Source organism: Megascapheus bottae, chromosome 25 (assembly GCF_031878675.1).
Source record: "Megascapheus bottae isolate mThoBot1 chromosome 25, mThoBot2.hap1, whole genome shotgun sequence".
Lineage (NCBI taxonomy): Eukaryota > Metazoa > Chordata > Mammalia > Rodentia > Geomyidae > Megascapheus > Megascapheus bottae.
In genome coordinates, this window is record NC_143533.1 from 19,584,969 (window position 1) to 19,603,370 (window position 18,402).

The following is an 18,402-nucleotide window of genomic DNA, read 5'->3' on the forward strand; positions in this document are numbered from 1 at the left end:
TTTATTATCACCCTGATAATAAGATTTTTTTAAAAAGAGGATAACATTGACCTCAGAATGTGACTGCAATAATCTGCAACAATTTAAGCAAATGTCTTCAGACTGTTAAGTACAGTGTTCCCTACAGGTGATTGTACTTGTTGGTCAACATATAGCAACTATTTTTTAACTTTAACTAACTGAAAGGAAGATCCTGTGCAATGTTTTACCACTAGGGCATGACAATTACAAAAATTTGCATGTAATAGGTATTCAAAACATATTAGTTACATAAACTACGTTGATGAATGAATAGATGCAATATATGAAAGTGCTGTGAAACTGACAAAATGCTGTAGAATTCTGTGAGGTTAGTACTAATAGTAATAATTAATAAGTAATAATAGGCAGCACTGTTAAGCTTTTGATTCCTGCTCAGCCTTGGAGAATTGCTCTGCAAGAAATGTTTGATGCTTGGCCTTTTTCATCTAAAAATTCAATCATGAGAGACACTGTCTACAGAATAGCAACATGTATTGATCAATGGGAAATGTCTCATTCTTTCTGCTTTGCTCAGTAAAAATTCCATTCATCCTTCAAATGCTTTTTATTAGATTTCACTCTACCTTTATCAATTAAATTAGTGTTGGCAAAAATCCACAGAGACACTTCCCCTCTCCCAAACAGATGTCATTTTTTTTTTCCAGTACTGGGCTTGGGCAAAGGGCTTGAGCACTGTCCCTGAATTTTCTCAAGGCTAGGGCTCTACCACTTGAGCCAAAGCACCACTTCTGGCTTTTTGCTACGCATGTGGTACACAGGAATCGAACCCGGGACTTCGTGCATGCTAGGCAAGCACTCTACCACTAGGCCAAACTCCCGGCCCCAAAGTGTCATTTTTTCCCCTCTCCTGTACCAGGAGTATGGAATTTACTGGCCCAAAGCCAATAAGTCTTCCCAAGTCATCAGAGATGCCTCATCCATGAGTTGCTTTTAATTTATGATATCATCAAGACTTGAAGGAATGGAGATAGAAAGGATAGAGGGGAAAGAAGGGGGAATAGATCCCTCTACCAGAATTGAAATTCCCCATAGATTATTTCCAAAGTTTGATTCCATGAATTTTACCTACTTTATTTGCAAGGAGAAGCTAGAAATTTGTGTCCTTCAGCAGGGCATACTGGTACATGAATAGGAATTAAGGTTGTTACTCAAGAAAAAGTAACTACCAAGGTTTTCATTGCCTATTTTTCCTTTCCTTTCCAACTACATTTTCCAAAGCCTGTGTTTTATCAATTGGCAACTTGAATGTGTTTTCCAACCTGAATGACATTCTCCTCTCTTTCTTCATGCCTTTTCTAGGCCTACACAAATCTACTGCCTACACTTTTATCTTCCCAACTCTTACTCTATTCATCTGTTGGTTACATGTCCTAAGTTTCTGTATATTTTACGTTTTACCTAATCATAATCTGTTCAAACTCTCTACTCTTCCACTATCCACAATTCAACTCTTACTTTTCTCCTTACAAATGCCGGCTCTACACATGTTCTCACATTCAATACAAAAGTTTTCAGACTCTCTTCTTATTTTAGAAAAGATTAGTGTGCGATGTCTGGAGTTTGCTTTATTGTTGGGTTTTTTTTTAACTGTATTTTTTTTTTTGTCTTTTCTTTTTTGGCACTGGGGATCGAACCCAGGACGTTGCACTTCCTAGGCAAGCGCTTTGCCACTGAGCTACATCCCAGCCCTGGAGTTTGCTTTAAAATCACCCAATATTTAGCACAAGAGTGTTGTACCAGTGAAATACAATCAGCTCTGTGCTGAAATGATGAAAAGGGCTACGTGCATAGTTTATAATATCATTAACTCTGAATGGATATATTAAAATATTTATATATTTAAAACATAATGAAAATAGTGATTGACTTGAGTTTGTTTTGTAGTCTGCTAAATAAAAGATTCTGTCAAAGCCAGTAGCTGGTGGCTCATACTTATCATCCTAGCTACTCAGAAGGCTGAGATCTGAGGATCACAGTTCTGAGCCAGCTGGGGCAGGTAAGGCTGAGCCTCTGATTTCCAGTTAATTATGAGAAAAATTAAAAGGTGGAACTGTGGCTCAAAGAGGTAGGTAGAGCACTGGCCTTGTGCAAAGAGCTCAGGGACACTGTCCAGGCTGAGTTCAAGCCCCACAACCACCAATAAAGAAAGAGGTCAGTCCAATGTTTAAATCTTTTTTTTTTTGGCTAATCCTTGGACTTGTACTTAGTGTCTGGGCATTGTCATTGAGCTTTCTCAAGTCTAGGTCTTTACCACTTGATCCACAGCAACACTTCTGGCTTTTTCTGTGTAGGTGGCACTGAGGAATTGAACCCAGGGCTTTGTGCATGCTAGGCAAGCACTCTACCACTAGACCACACTCCCCATCCAGTGTTTAAATCTTTAGAAAAGTCTAGAAGGCTGATGTTGGTTTAGTCACCTTTCTGTCTTGCATCAACTGATATCACTTCCAGTTTCCCAACCCATATGTAACTCTGAGCCTTTTTTTGCACCTACTACATTCACATTAACCAGCTCACAAAGTAGAATGAAGTAGTAATTTATGAAGAGCTACAATGCTCACACATTACACAGAAAAACATAATTATTTCTCTTCTTTATTATCATGAGTGGTCTTTTAACTAGTTTTTCTGCTCTGTATACTCTCCTTTCATCTTAGGTCTGATTGCTGTGTAAGCCCGCATCCCAGAATTTTATACAGGGACATTTACAACATAATGACTGTAGAATAGTTCTGAAGCCATGCCCTTAGATGTCAGAACATCAATACAGAAGGAGTCTAAGTCCTGTGAAATGATATGTAATCACAACATGTCTGCATAGCCTTGCTTTGGTTTTCTTTATCAACACAAGTGAAATAAATATTTATCTCATTAAAGTCTGTTATTGTACTGTGAGGTATTATTTCCTGTTATTCTATGCTGCCAAATTTAATGTGACATAATATACTAACCAAGGAATTTTTTAATTCCATAAACAAATGCAATTCTGAGCCTAACAAATTCTACTATCCAATATTGATAACTTATTTTTCCTCCTGCCTCAGTTTTCACAGGTGATGGCTTTCTCCCTTCCCTATATCCAGTCTCAAGTTCAGTCACAGATTTTCTTTTCCATCTAGACTGGCATTTGTCCAAATGAACATATTAAACAAAAATCTACTGCAATGGTCAAATTTCAGAGGCTTGAGCATTAGATTAAAAAAGTTATACTGAATATTTCATTTATCAACTGGTGCTAAGGTTCTAGTTTTTCAATTATCAATTACTGCTAAGTAAGTAATTCTAAACTTGCTGACAGAAAAAAAATAGCCATGATTTATTATTTCTCAGAGTTTCATGGGTTTGCTGGGATTCACTGGGTGTTTCTATTCCACGCTAGTGAAAACAGGGCCTTGCTAATGTGGTATTAGCTTGCCTACAAGTCACTGTTCTTCTGCTTCTGCATGTCAAGTAGTTGGGACTATAGGTTTTGCACCACCACATTGGATGCATCTTTATTATTATCTTTATCTTTATGTTTATTATTATATTTATTATTATTAATTAGTATTGCTGTTCTGAGGTTTGAACTCAGGTCCTTGTGCTTGCCATGCAGGTGTTCTAGCACTTCAGTCACTCTTCCAGCCCTTTTTGTATTGGTTACTTTTTGAGATGGAATCTTGCTTGATGTCTGGGCCAGCCTGAGACCAGGAGCTACAGCTTTCCAGGCCTGCATTTTCAACAACATTGGTTGTAATTCATGTGTTAGGATGAGAATGCACTAGACTAGGGTGCCACTGGGAGTGCTGCTGCCTGCCTAGGACTTGGGGCCACTGTTGGCGAGAGCTATGCTCCTTACAAAGCAACCATTTTGTTTCCCTGCCCTTGGTTCTTTTGAGTATGGGTTTTCTTGGGGTCTGCTGCAGTTAAGCCAGCCAGAATTGCAGGAAACTCAAAGGGGGAGCCTCCAGTATCAGGATGCCCAGGGAGTTAGGTGTTTATTTTCTTCACGGGCCCGGGAGGGATAGTCACTAGATAATCTTCTGCAATTGCAAAACTTTGTTTTAAATAATTTCTACCAGGAAGCAACTATACGGCATGAGGAAGGCAAAATAAAAAATGGCCCTGTCTTGCCTGTACTTTGTTTAAAACATAGCTCGATCCCTTAATGCATGTATTGCTATTTAAAAACTGTTCTAGGCCTGGACCTGTTATGTGCTTTGTTACTCTTGGCCTTTGCATTTTGCAATCATGGTTGACTACTGCATTGATAAGTATAAGGTTTCAAGTGAAGGGTCTACCTGATTATTTTTTCTGTGGCCCTAAGCACGTTTAAAAAATAACTGTTGGGAGCCGAGTGCAGGGTCAGGCTGGCCCATGAATCTGCATCTCTGAGTAAGATAACCACACAAAGAAATGAGCTGTCATATATGAATGCCATGCCTAACTTTGAGCTATATTGTCGGTATTGTGAATCACTTTCTGCTGAGACTTGATTACCATTGGGTACAAATGTGTTATTGCTTTATCACTCTCTGCTGAGACCTAGAGTGAGTAAACACATGGACCTCCCCTGCCCTGCCCACCTTTGTGCTGATAGGCTCCTGCACCCTTTATTAGCTGAATGTACTTCCTCAATACATGAGTTCCTGCCTTGATGGGTCTCCCTGACGTCTGATTGTCCCCCAGCGAGTCCTGGTTGCCGCGTGGACCGAGGACTAAAAACCCGGACATTCACGGCTGTTTATAATTGGTAGTAGACATCAGTAAGTTTGATGAAAAAAGAAAAGTTTAGAACTGTTCCTTGGGAGAGGAAAAATAGAGAAAAGGAACAGTTCCTCAACTATTCATCAGTGACTTAAGCTTTGAAACCATAGAAGAAAGTTTGAGAAACTACTGTGACTAATGGCGAAAGTTCACAGACCGTGTGGTAAAAGGGATCCTGCAAGCAAAGATCAAGAGAATTTGGTTTTGTAACTTCCTCCCCATGGCTGAAGCTGACACGGCCATGGCTACCAGGCCAAAATGTGCTGTAGCAAGAGAGGAGTCTGGAAAACCAGGGGATCATGTGACCATGAAGAAGCTGTTTGTTGGTGGAATTAAAGAAGAGATTACTTTGAAGAGTATGGAAAAACTGATACCATTGAAATAATTACTGATAGGCAGTCTGGAAAGAAAAGAGGTTTTAGCTTTGTTACTTTTGATGACCAGGATCCTGTAGATAAAATTGTATTGCAAAAATATCACACCATCAGTGGTCATAATGCAGAAGTAAGAAAGACATTCTCTAGACAAGAAATGCAGGAGGTCCAAAGTTCTAGGAGTGAAAGAAGGGGGAACTTTGAATTTGGGGATTCTCCTGGTGGAGATTTTGGACTGGGACCAGGAAGTAACTTTAGAGGGGACTCTCTGATAGGTGTGGAAGTGGATGTGGACTTGGGGGTGGCTATAATGGGTATGGCAGAGGACCTGGGGGCTACAATTTTAGAGGTAGTCTTGGTTATGGAGGAGGAAGAGAAGACTATGGTGGTGGAAGAACTGGATATGGCACCTGGGGCGGGGGCTGAGGAAGCAGTTATGACAATTATGGAGGAGGAACTCTGGAAATGGAAATTACAATGAGTTTTGGAAATCACAACTAGTAGTCTTCTAACTGTGGTCCATGACCAGTGGAAACTTGGGTGGTAGCAGGAACATGGGGGAACCGATGGTGGAGGAAACTATGGTCCAGGAGGCAGTGGAGGCAGTGCTGGAAGTGGTGGGAGGAACTAGTCCTGAGCGTCTTCCTTACTATCCATGAGCTTCACTGTGTACAGAGGGAAGGATGAGAACCCAGAGCCAGCAGAACAGCTTCAGGTTAAGGAAACAACAATGTTAAGGAAACTCTTATCTCAGTCACGCATAAATATGCAGTGCTATGGCAGAAGGCGCCAGAGCAGATGCAGTGAGCCATTTTGTGATTGGATTACTTAATAACCTTGCTGTGGAGGAAGGACTGTGAAACAAAAACAAAAACAAATGTCTTTGAGACAGTTTTTTAGCTTTTTAATTGTTATTTCTCTCTAGTGGTCTTTGTAAGATAATTTGATAATGCTAAATTTGTAAGTTTCAGGTGACATGTGAAACCTTCTTTCAGATTTTTTTCACAAAAGTTTTGAAAAGCTATTAGCCAGGATCATAGTGTAATAAGATATAATGTTTTTCCTTTAAAAATTTAAGTGCATGTATAGAGTTAGAAGCTATTATACATTTATGACTTAATAGAATAATTCTAAAGATAAAAAAGAATGCAATAGACTCAAATCAATTGTTTGAGGTAGTAAATGGAGCCCCAAATGCTCTGTAATAGAATTTATTCTGCAGAAATACCACAAAATAGTCACAGGTGCTTATGTTTGATATAGAAAAATACAAATTCTGAATGGGAAAATCTAGTAGGCATGTTTGGTAGGATTCAGGGAGCGTGCAAAGACTAGGGAAAGCAATTTCAAAAATAGGGCCTTATTGTTATATAAAATAAGTAGTGTACATAAGCTAAAAAGAGCTTGAAAGTGAAAGATTCTTGTAGAGAATTAGGTTCAGAGTATCCTTTGGTCTAAAATCTACCAAATTTACTTAATTCAGTATTTGAATTATATCAACTTACTAAATCGTTGACCTAACATTTTCTTGTGTACCATTTTGGTTGTCCATGTAAAGTGACATGTCCTCATTTATCTTCTCCTCTGGCCTTGTTCTGGGGTCTCTGACTCCCTCTTATTTTCCTGCTTCTCAAACACATCAGGACCACTCCTGATTTAACATTCCTTTGTCCCTTCTACCCAGAAAAATCTCCTTTAGAAGCACATGCATGTGCTGCACTAACTCTCTTCCTTCTTTCAAATCATTGTGGTCTTTCTCTATGTAAGGTCCCAACTGCATCACATCATTAGTTTTAGGATACCCATCTTTTTTTTTTCAATCTATAACAAATTACTGTCATCATTACTGTTTATTTCAAACTCTAAGTCATAGAGTAGGCTGGAATGTGCACTATTTTGTCAAATGTTTTCTCTTATGAGCCTACACTATAGAGATATTCTGTAGGTATTCACTGAATAGATTGATACAGCTCTCACTGTTCTTGGGTAACATGCAAGAGAGCACAAATGAATTGCCTGAGTCATAATAGACTCTATGGAGGGCTCAAGTGGTATACTTGTTTAGAAACACTAAGTCAAAGCCAAAAAAAAAATAAGGACCAGTAACTGGGTCCTTGGAAAATGGGGTTTGGGATCATTGGGGAGGGGTGAATGATGGGGGAAGAGGAAGAAGAATGCAGTCAAGTATGCACTGTATATACCACCAAATTAAGAAAAATAACAGAAGGAGGTGGTACATGGGCTCAAAAGGGAGTGAAAATGTGGGTAAAATTGTATTCATAAGCTGCTTTGTTAAATAGCAAAAAAATCAATACATATTCTATAAGATTAAGAAAAGTGAGGAAAGAAATGAGAAAGGAGGTGGGTGAGAATATAGATGATGACGCTGATCAAGAGCACAGTATTCATACATTTCATTTAATACCAACTCCTTTGCACAGTTACTTTAATACAAATGTATATTTTTAAAAAGAACACTCCCATGGCTACATTTATGTTTAGCTTTTGCACGGAGTGAATTTATAATAGAGCAGATTGCCTCTTCCAGGGTGGAGAAGTAAAGGAAGACTTGCATATAAAACAAAACAAGCAAATAGCCAGAACCTTCACCAAAAGAAAACACTTACCCTAAATAGTAATTGTTTAAACACTTCACACACTTAAAAAACACTCTCAGTAATAATGAAGTTAAGGTTTCTACATGGCATAGATATAAAAGCACATTAAAACTGAAAAGCTAAAATATCGAAAATACTAAGGGGCTAAAAACAGAACAAATAGTATGAAAGCAGATAAGAAGATTTAGGCTAAATATAAAAACAATGAAATTTATCTGAAAACTAAACTTTTCTACTCAAAAATAAAAAATAAAAGAAATAGAAATAAAGATCACAATAACAAAATCAATGTGGAAATAAAAAGGAAAATATATTCATTGGAACAGCAGGTAATTCTACTGGTAACCTCATATATGAAGACAAAGTAGTAAATCTACAACATGCAAAGCAGGGAAACAAAAAGGCTAAAAAATAATAACATAAAAACCAGAAAGGTGAGAAAGAAGACATGAATAGCCTGAGTCGATAAGAGAATGGAAATGCCTTGTGTGATAATAAAAGGGTGGATTCTTGACATTATTTCCAAAAAGGTCTGTCATTAAACATAAATCATAATGTAAACCGTAGATGTTATGTGATTATATGGTGTGCAATTGTTCATTAATTGTTAGAAATATTCCCTGTGATACATTTGTATTAATGGTGTAATAATGACAAAAAGAACATAAATTATATGTGTACATATTATATCACATGTATAATTTATATACATATAACATTTGTAATATATAATAATATATTATTATAATATAATGTATAATTCATATACATATATGATATATATTATATAATACATATGAATAGGTACTATATAGATAATCTCAGTACTTTTCTCTTAATGCTGCTATAAAAATAGTGAGAAAATATCATTTTAAAATTATTGAATGAGGATCTGGGAGTTTGGCCTAGTGGTAAGAGTGCTTGCCTAGCATGCACGAAGACCAGGGTTCGATTCCTCAGCACTCCACATACGTAGAAAAAGCCAGAAGTGGTGCTGTGGCTCAAGTGGTAGAGTGCTAGCCTTGAGAAAGCCCAAGGACAACGCTCAGGCCCTGAGCTCAAGCCACAGGACTGGCAAAAAAAAAATATTGAATGGGACAAAAATCAAGTTCAAAACAACTATCAGAGTGAGATGCTCTAGTTTAATACTATCATAAATAACAAATGTAGTGAGTAAGCAGGAATATTCATGACTGCTATAAAGTTGTGACCAAAATAAGAAAAGGTATTTTCTCAAGAGCTTGGGGAAGGTTTAGAAAACTTAATCATATCCAAAACCATAAAAATGATCTTAACATCATCTTAAAAAGTTGACACTGGACAAATCAGTTTACTTCCCTTTCTCAAGAACACATCCCTTTCTCAAGAATAAGCTAAACTAAAATTAATTAAGATCCCATTAAAAAACAATTTAGTTAAAGAGGGAAGAAAATGCAGGAGAAATGTCTTTAGAACATAATTAAACTGAGAAGACATATGTATATGAAAATTCTCAGATAGTCTCAAATATACACTCAAAGGTAAATTTATAACCCTAAGAGCTATCATTTAGAAAAGAAAAAAAAGAAATATCATTTTATTAGTGACAAGATGAGCTGTACTCATAAATCAACACGTTAAATTGAAACCCCTCTGTTCAACCACTTATACAGAACAGTAATAATGAAAAAAGGTAAAAAAATTTAAAAGAATGTAGCCCTAGAGAAGGCAAGAAAACAGGCAGAAATGAATTAAAAACTAGGGAAAAACAAACAGGGATTTCTAAAAACAGACATCTCTGGGAAATACAATTATTGACAGACCAATTTATAAAAGTACAGAAATACATATGAAAGAGATTACAACTGCATAAAATTTCTATGCATAGTTGAATGTAAATATATAAAGTTCTAATTTTGTGAAGAAATGTAAATTAGGGTAAAAAATCTAGAATGCCTTCATATTTGTAACTATAAATATATTGAAGAAAGTTATATAAGCAAGTTTTTCTGCGTTTACATAAAGCTAGTAGAAGGAATATTTCAGATTCTAAGAAATGCTAAAAAGAAAAACCCATTATTCTCTTAAACTACCTGTAGTGTGAAGCATATAAATTGTTTTCAAGAGAACACAAGAACAAAATCACTGATAAGAGATGTACAGCTAAAAAGAATATACAAATAAGCAATACTGAAATAGGAAAGGTGAGGGGAGAAAACAAGGTGATTGGGTGGGGATAGGAGGAGAGAAATGAGGACAAAAACATGAGAAGGGGTATCAATGTGTGAAAAGTAATGCACCTACTATCTGGCGAAAGTAACTGTAACCCCTCTCTACATTACAATAAAAAAAATAAGCAAAACTTCATACTATTTACTGAGTCTTTTACAGAAAGGTAAGTATGGCTTAATATTATAAAAGATATCAAAGGCTTTCATTAAAATCATACTACAAGATTATGCAGTTGCAAGTATTACAAAAATGTTTTGAGCCATTTCAAAATACTTTCTATCTTCCAAAACTCCAAAATAAATTGTTTTGATAACAGGAAATAAATATTCTACAGATCTTCAGTGAACATGAACACACACAGGTAACAGCACTGATGATACACAATTGATTCTAACACATTTTACGTTTTGTACTAAATCCTAATGTATTATTTTCTGTCTTCTACAGCTGTAAATTAGTTCAAGGGTGGTGTTATTTGCCTGTAAATCCAGCGAATCCAGAGGCAGAGATGGGAGGCTCATAGTTTGGGCCAAGACTAGGCAAAAATTAATGAGATACTTTACCAACAAAAACCCCAAGCATGATGTTTCATGCCTTTAATACAAGCTACAGGAGTGGCATGGCCAAAAGGATCAAAACATGAAAGACCCTATCTGAATAATCTCCTATAAGCAAAAAGTGCTGGGGGCATGGCTCAAGTGGGAGAGCACTTATTTAGAAAGCACAAGGCCCTGTATTTCAATACAACAAAGAAGAAAAATGAGGCCAGCAGAATAAAATAGATAAGAATAAAACAGATACTAATACACATAAATCTTAGCATGTTAGGGGAAATGAGATATAAACTAGGCAGTAATAATTTAATGTTCAAATTATATAGCAAATGATGAGAAAATGTATCAATAAAGGGGCACTCGAAGCTTGAAAGCAATAGATGAAAATATGTAACATAAGATCTTTGGAATTCTGTAATCAATTAAAAACATCTGCATGCCCAGGCACTGAGCATATTGAAAGGCAATGTGAGCCACTACTCCTAACTCCTCAGGAAGCTGAAATCAAGGCCAGCACAGGAAGGGCCTCCATACCCCCTCTCCAGAATAAGCAAGAGGAAATGCGACCCTGCATTCAACCACCAATACTTAGAAGAAAAAGAAATAATGTGGTAAAATAATGTGCACCTGATAGAAAAAGTAAAATCTACTTAATTTGCAGATTATTGTTGCAAACTCTTAGGAAAGAAGCAATACTCCACTAGAAAAATTCCGAAGACGATTTAAAAATACGCCTAATAAAGGAATGAGAATGTAGCCATATATAATCAATCAAGTTGATGGAGGCTTTAAAAATTAGTGTTCAATTCTGACATAGATTAGAAAAATGTATGTTTTCTTATAATATAGTCATAAAAGTGGTTAATCTTCATTGTAAACCTTTATAAGCACACTAAACAGATATAAAACAGACTGAATTGGCTGTAAATATAAAATTATACAGTAACACTCATCCACCAGCTGAGAGAAGGTACAAACTTTTATTTGTCTATATTTTTCTGTATTACTCAAAATTTTACACAAAATTTTAATTACATTATTTAAAAAATATTTATAAATTAGTATGTTACAAAGAAGTCATAAGCAAATGTATTTATTGTTTGATTTCAAATATATTAACACGTTAAGTTTCCCACCTTAGTGGCAAAGTATTTAAAAGCAGAAAGATACATTTTGGCTCTTAATTTTAAAAGTGTAATCTTGTTCCTGGGCTGTACTGGGGTGGTTCATCAAAAGATAAGGGCTTGTTGAAGAAAAGCTTCTCACCTCCTAACAGCCAGGGAGCAGAAAAAGGAGAAGGGAAGAAGATTTCTATCCAAGGCCACATGCGGCCATGCATTTCCTCCAGTTAAGCCCTGCCTCCTAAAGACTTTAGCACCTCCCCAACACTGCTCCCAGCTAGAAATCGCTACGTGAGCCCGATCATAGCAATAAGCAGAGTCCCTTAAACATGATGGAAGTATAAACTGATTTAATTGTAACCCCTTTGTGCAACTATGAGATGGAAAAAATATAATAAAAATTATTAGCAATTTCCATGGTGATTTCGTTTGGGTCTTTTTCTCCTCTGCAATTTTGTATACTCTTATTCATTTTTTATGAGCCTGTTACTTTACTAATTTATAAGAGAGTTGTGTATGATTTATAAAATTGAGGGTAATATTGTACATAATGTGAAATGTACTTGTTTCTAGTGCTTTTTTGTTATAGAAATTAACAAGAACTTTTTCCTTAGAATTAGATATTAATGACATATAAGAGACTTGATTTAATAGACATTCTTACCTGTATAATAAAAATTAAATAATTATGTTTTGATCAAAATTAATGGCCAGATAAAAAAATACAGTGCATTTCTATTTACATTTTTATTTCCCTATTCAATAAAAAGCATTGCATTTTTTGGCAATCTGTGATCTAAATCAATGTGAAATTTCCAAACACAGTCTCTTGGGTTTGATATGACATTAGTCTGCTCTTCAGTGGACAGCATCCAAGAAATTCCAAGGCAGAAGGTAGAGCATGAGCCACCGGAGTTTCCATTTATATATGATGCTTAAAGACAAATGATAACTCTATAATGGAGTGAGTATGTGCAAGGGTAGAATGGACCATTAAAATATTATTACCTTTATTTGTTGGGCTCTGTATCTCTACTAGATACCATGAGTGTTATCACAGGCTTATTACAACTCATTATAGTTATGATGTCATACCAGGAACTCAAATTGCAATGCGAACAGCTAAAATGAGGGGGCTGTTTGTTGAGAATATAGTCTTGAATGCATCTAAATGGGTGCCTATTTTAACTTTTTAACTATTGAATTGTAAAATTTATTTTTATGATGTGGATGCCTATCTTTTGCCAGGGGTGTGTAACACAGGCATAGCTTTCCACTCAATAAATAGCCCCATTATAAGTTTCATAATAATATCAATTACCTATATTTGATATGATTAATAGGTTCCGTGTATTATGAAATAAATCTTTGTTCATAATTCCTTTTCTTCTGCTACAAGTTTAGAATTTAGATATATGCTTTTTTCTTTAGCACAATGGTTTGTCTCAAAATTAATACTATAACATTGTGATGTTGTTTTATTTGTTCCAATAGGGGTATCTAGTTTGGGGCACATTTGTCAAAGATGCTTTTCTCTCAATGTATTGAGTTGGTGCCCCATGAGTGAACACATTTATGAACTCTTAAAATCCAATAATTGTTCTTAGCCAAAATTGTTTCCAAAATTATTTTACTTGTCCTAAATACTTTCTTGGGCCAGTACTGGGACTTGTGTCTCTCAGAATCTTTGAACCATTTTATCATTTTTTTTCTTGTTGTTGTTGGTCATGGGGATTGAACTCTGGGCCTGGGCATTATCCCTGAGCTCTTCAGCTCAAGGCTGCCACCCTACCCCTTGAGCCACAGCACCACTTTCCATTTTCTAGTGGTTAATTGGAGATAAGATTCTCAAGTTCTTAGTTCCTGGGCTGGCTTTGAATTGCAATCCTCAGATCTCAGCCTCCTGAATAGCTAGGATTACAGGCGTGAGCCACCTCGCCTGACCCATTCATTTTGACCACATAATGCCTGCTATTATGTTAATATTTCAGTAGTTTGGAAACTAAAAAAATCATTAAAATAATCTTGTAAGTGATTTATCTCTTAGGATAGTAAGGCATAATCTCTTTCAGTAATGCTCTTCAGTTTTAACTGTAGAGACCAAGAACTAGTTTTGTCAAACTTATTTCTAAATGTTTAGTCTTCTAGGTCTATTGTAAAAATACTTGTTTTAGTTTCATTTTACAATTTTCTATTGGTAATGTGCAGAAATATAACAGTAAAATTGTTTTGGAAATATTAATCTTGAAATCTAAAAAATTATTAATTCACTTATTTTAACAGTGTGTTTTATATTACTACTGTTAAATTCTCTTTATGATATTCTATAGATAACCATAATTTATCAACAAAATGTATCTGTATATATATGTATATATAGTTTTCCTTGTTATATGGTGTTTATAAGAACTATAATAGGACATTATTTACATTTTTTGAGAACTTTCCACCCAGGCTTAATGGCCAAGTATTGAGTGATATATTCTGTTTTGGAAAATATAAACATTGGCACAGTAAAGATTTATTGATATAATTATTTAACATATTAATATCATATAACCCAAATATAAAATTCGGAGCCTTTAACAAATTAAGGATTTGCGAAGAGATCATGAAAAAGTATGACAGAGTTAGTACAAGAAGTTATTTTTTAATAAGAAGAAGAAAAAGGAAATTTGTGGAAGTAGGAAAAAATGAGAGGAAGTAAGAATGAGAAAAAAGAAAGAAGCAAGGAAGGGAGGGAGGGAAGGAGGAAAGGAGAGAGAGGAACAGAGTTTCACTAAAAGTTCAAATAGGAAAGAATTAAAAAAATGATAAATACAATGTTTACTAAAACTGTAGTGAAAATATATATCTTACAGAGCCTTGTATATAAATCCTATATACACAAAACTAGTTAAAACAAACCAGGGGACACTTATTTTTGTTTAGCAATCAGAAGAACTGTCAGGAAAAGGTTTGTTATGGGAGACTCCTGACTCATACAGGGAGGGAGAGGAGCTCAGGCACTAGGTTTTGTATTTGAGAACAAAGGATATAAATATTATTTTTATCAAGTTAAGAAACTCTTTGTTCACAAAAATAACCACATCCTGTTTTATCTGTTTTGTACGTTTTTGTATTCTAGGTCTAGTTAACGACAAGCACACCCATGGAAAAAAAAAGCAAAAAGGACCCTGCTTTGTTCCACAGCGCTTTTAAGCTTGCTGTTTCCTATGATGAACATACAAGATAGCATACAAATGTGTGCAGGGTAGGTAGTAATGTGTGCTGGGAAGACTGGCAGCCTTCCAGTCCCATTGTCTACAAGGCTATCCAGCCCCTCTCTGGTCCTCAGCACACAGACCTGGTGTACTCTGTGATGGGAGTGTGCCCTTCTGCCACTCACTTCTGCCTCTCCTTCCATTGCTATTTTCTCCTTCCGGCACATGGTTATCTTAGCTGTTTCTGCTATCGGAATGTCCTTTCCTTCCTCTCTGTCATGACCAATTATATTATACCCTGTTCTTAACATCTAAGGCAAATATTGTCTCTCCTTTCTGAAGACTTCCCTGAATAGTTAGCCATTATGGAGGGTCCCAGTGGCCCTCTGCAGCCGTTGTATCAAACCATTTACGAGACAAGAGCTTGCTTCTTTCTTCCTGTATGTCCACTGGACTAAGCTGGACCGTGTCGAATTTGTCTATAGATTCCAAGTGTTCACACTGAAGCAAATGCTTACGAATGGATGGCTGAGTAGCTCAATGAATGGTATTTTTAAACTTTCTTTTATTTTGCTTTCTGAAACAACTTTTCTTGCTCAATTTTCCAAAGCACTTAACACTTTTCAACAGGTCCAAAATGTTCTTATTTATTGTTTCTATTTTAAGTGTGTGGCCACAGGGACAGCTGACAATCCTAAGTAGGCATTAATATTTACTTGACAAAGGTATGAAATAAGTTTTCCTTGATATTTTTACTTTTAATCTTTGGGAGTGTATTTTTTTTTATTTTCAGGAAGAAGGATAGATTTATATGTTAAGCTCATTCTTAGTAGTTTCTCTCTAATTTCTACATTTTTGTCTGCAGTTTCTCATGTGGTAAACAGGACTCTGTGAAAAGGCTTTGCAAGTCTCTGATAAAATGTTTTACTATTAGCTAATCTTAAACTTTGATCAGTTTTAACTAGTTTACCCAAATAGGTAAATGAGATGTCCCTGGTAGAAAAACAACACAAGAGGCAACACTGGTCCATTCGGCAGCTTTACGTGGAACACTACCGGGGTCTCTTTGTTCTCTAAACTGGATTTGGTCACCATACTAACAATTTACGTCAGCTCCTCAACTCCTCATCATCTGCTACTTGCCATATTCTGAACAATTGCTAGAATTTTCAGTGGATTAAAAGCTTGAAACTTTCAGAAGCAGAACTGTGGCTCAAAGTGGCAGAGTGCTAGCATGAGTGAAAAAGTTCAGGGACAACACACAGGCCCTGAGCACAAACCCCCCTACTGGCAAAAACAAAAACAAAAACCATTTTAAGTAAATGTTTTTTTATTACATTCATTATGGTAGTAAGGTTGTCTACTATAATGTCCATATTTCTCACATAATTAATTCATTACAACAGGAATAAGATCTTGTGCATCAATACACAAAGTCCTTGTGCTGTCATGTGGACCACTCCCTGGTCTCAGCATGACTCAGTGCCGAAGCCCTCTGCGTGCCCTGTTCCTCTGCTCTCTCCAACTCTCTCAAACTATCCAAGAAAACGCTCAATCTTTTGTAAGTCACCAGCAAATATGTCTATGTACAAGTGCAAATTTTACACTTTGAAGAAAATGCAGGGTACAGACTGAAAATTCCTAGGGCGGAATGTATGCAAGTTCACTCCAGAAAGGAGAAAATGAAAATAGTTGTTCAATAAAAAGAAATCACCTAGTGGATTGGTGGAGAAGGAAGAGTCCTCTCAGGCAGAGACAGCATAAAGACGCTGAGAATGGCCAGAAGTTTGGCCTCATGGTAGAGTGCTTGCCTAGCATGCACAAAACCCAGGTTTGATTCCTCAGTACCACATACATAAAAAAAAGCTGGGAGTGGTGCTATGGATCACGTGGTAGAGCGCTAACCTTGAAGAAAGTCCAAGGACAGCGCTCAGGCCCAGAGTTCAAGACCCAGGACTGGTCTGAGACGAAACACGGCAGCAGCGATGTCAAAGAAAGTCATTTCTACTTCACAAACTAGTGTGCGCCAACCAACATTCACCATCTCAGCAGCCACCTGAGGCAGGCATTTTTACTTGAACTTGGGAACGCGTGTATGTTGGCCAGTGCTACAGTTACATGTGTGCGCCAACCACCATTCATGACCTCAGCAGCCACCTGATTGCAGGCATTTTTACTTGAATTTGGGAACCAGTGTATGTTGGCTAGTGCTACTGTTATGTCCATTGTCACAATCTCTTCTCTTGAGATGTTCTTCGTGACTCCACAATCTTTCTCCACGAAATTGTCCCTATTTCTATCACCTCCTTTCTTCTTCCTGTTCCTCCTAGCAACTCCTGCTTTTCAAGTACGTTCTGTAATTTCCACATGAGCTACTCCTTTTTACTCCCTCATCCATCCTTGTGACTCTAATTTATTTCTGAGTATAATTTTCATGTCACTCAAATTCCATTGCCCTTAAGAATGTAGCATCACCTCTCAGCCCTTCTCAGAGTAGAAATTTTCAATGTTATTTGATAGCAATTCTCCACCAAGGTATGAATAAAGCCATTAACTAATAAATACTATCTAAAGTATTTATGTGAATTTGGTGAGTCTTTGGCAAAAACCTATCCTATTTGTATAATTGATGAGGACTCTCCAATCCTTGAAAGTCTAGAAAAGATACAATAGAGGCAAGTATTCTAATGAAAGACTGGTGATTAGCTATTTTTATGTTCAGTATCCATGGGAGCTATACCCACAAATATACAGAACAAGAAGGTTCTCAGGATCCTGGCTCACTAGAGAACGGACTTCTCAGTCCAACAATGAACCTTAGCTGTATGTATCAACATAGTTGAATTTAAGGAATATATTATTTGCCCAAACCAGAAACTACAAAGAGTATGTCAGTAGTATTTATTTTCCTTTTCTGGTAAGTGATAGATCGCCTACAAGACTGTGGTCTCAAGAGATTATAATTGAGCTGGGAAAGTTTCCCGGTCCCAGGACACTGCCACTGTCATAAAGTCATCGTGCCAGGCACTATTTATGTGTTTGTACTGATATTTTTATAAACAAATCCACTGTGCTGCCAGTAGTATAAAAGTATAGCAATCGAATTATGTACAGTACATAATATTTGCTAATGATAATACATGAGTATGCATTGGTTTGTGGCTTTGCTATACTAAAAGTATTATTATTAGAGCATAATTGTTGTATTAATAAAAAAGTATAAACTGTGAAACAGTAATACAAGTCTCCTGTAGGAGTTATCCCAGACAGCAGCCGCTTTATCCTTGTTATTTCAGGACATGTTTGTCACGTTATCCTATCCATGTTTGTCACTGCCCTTGAAGATCTTCCAGTGAGGCAACTGTGGAGGTGACAAACAGTGAAATCCCTGATCTGGACTCTTGATAATACTGTGTTAACACCGTAGTTCCCAAATAATTTTTAGAAGTTAAAATCCCTAAATAACAGTATATATCCTAAAAATGCAGTACGTTATACAATGTAGGTTTGTGTAAGTAAACTCTAACATGGTA

The 18,402-nt window shown here is 36.3% G+C and overlaps 1 protein-coding gene and 1 pseudogene across 4 annotated transcripts in view; one reads left to right on the forward strand and one right to left on the reverse strand.

Moving 5' to 3' along the window:
* Sema6d (semaphorin 6D) overlaps positions 1-18,402 on the reverse strand; it is a 764,305-nt gene that overhangs the window by 459,979 nt on the left and 285,924 nt on the right. The gene's annotated exons all lie outside the window — the stretch shown is intronic.
* On the forward strand, positions 4,797-5,793 carry LOC150046528 (heterogeneous nuclear ribonucleoproteins A2/B1 pseudogene; annotated as a pseudogene).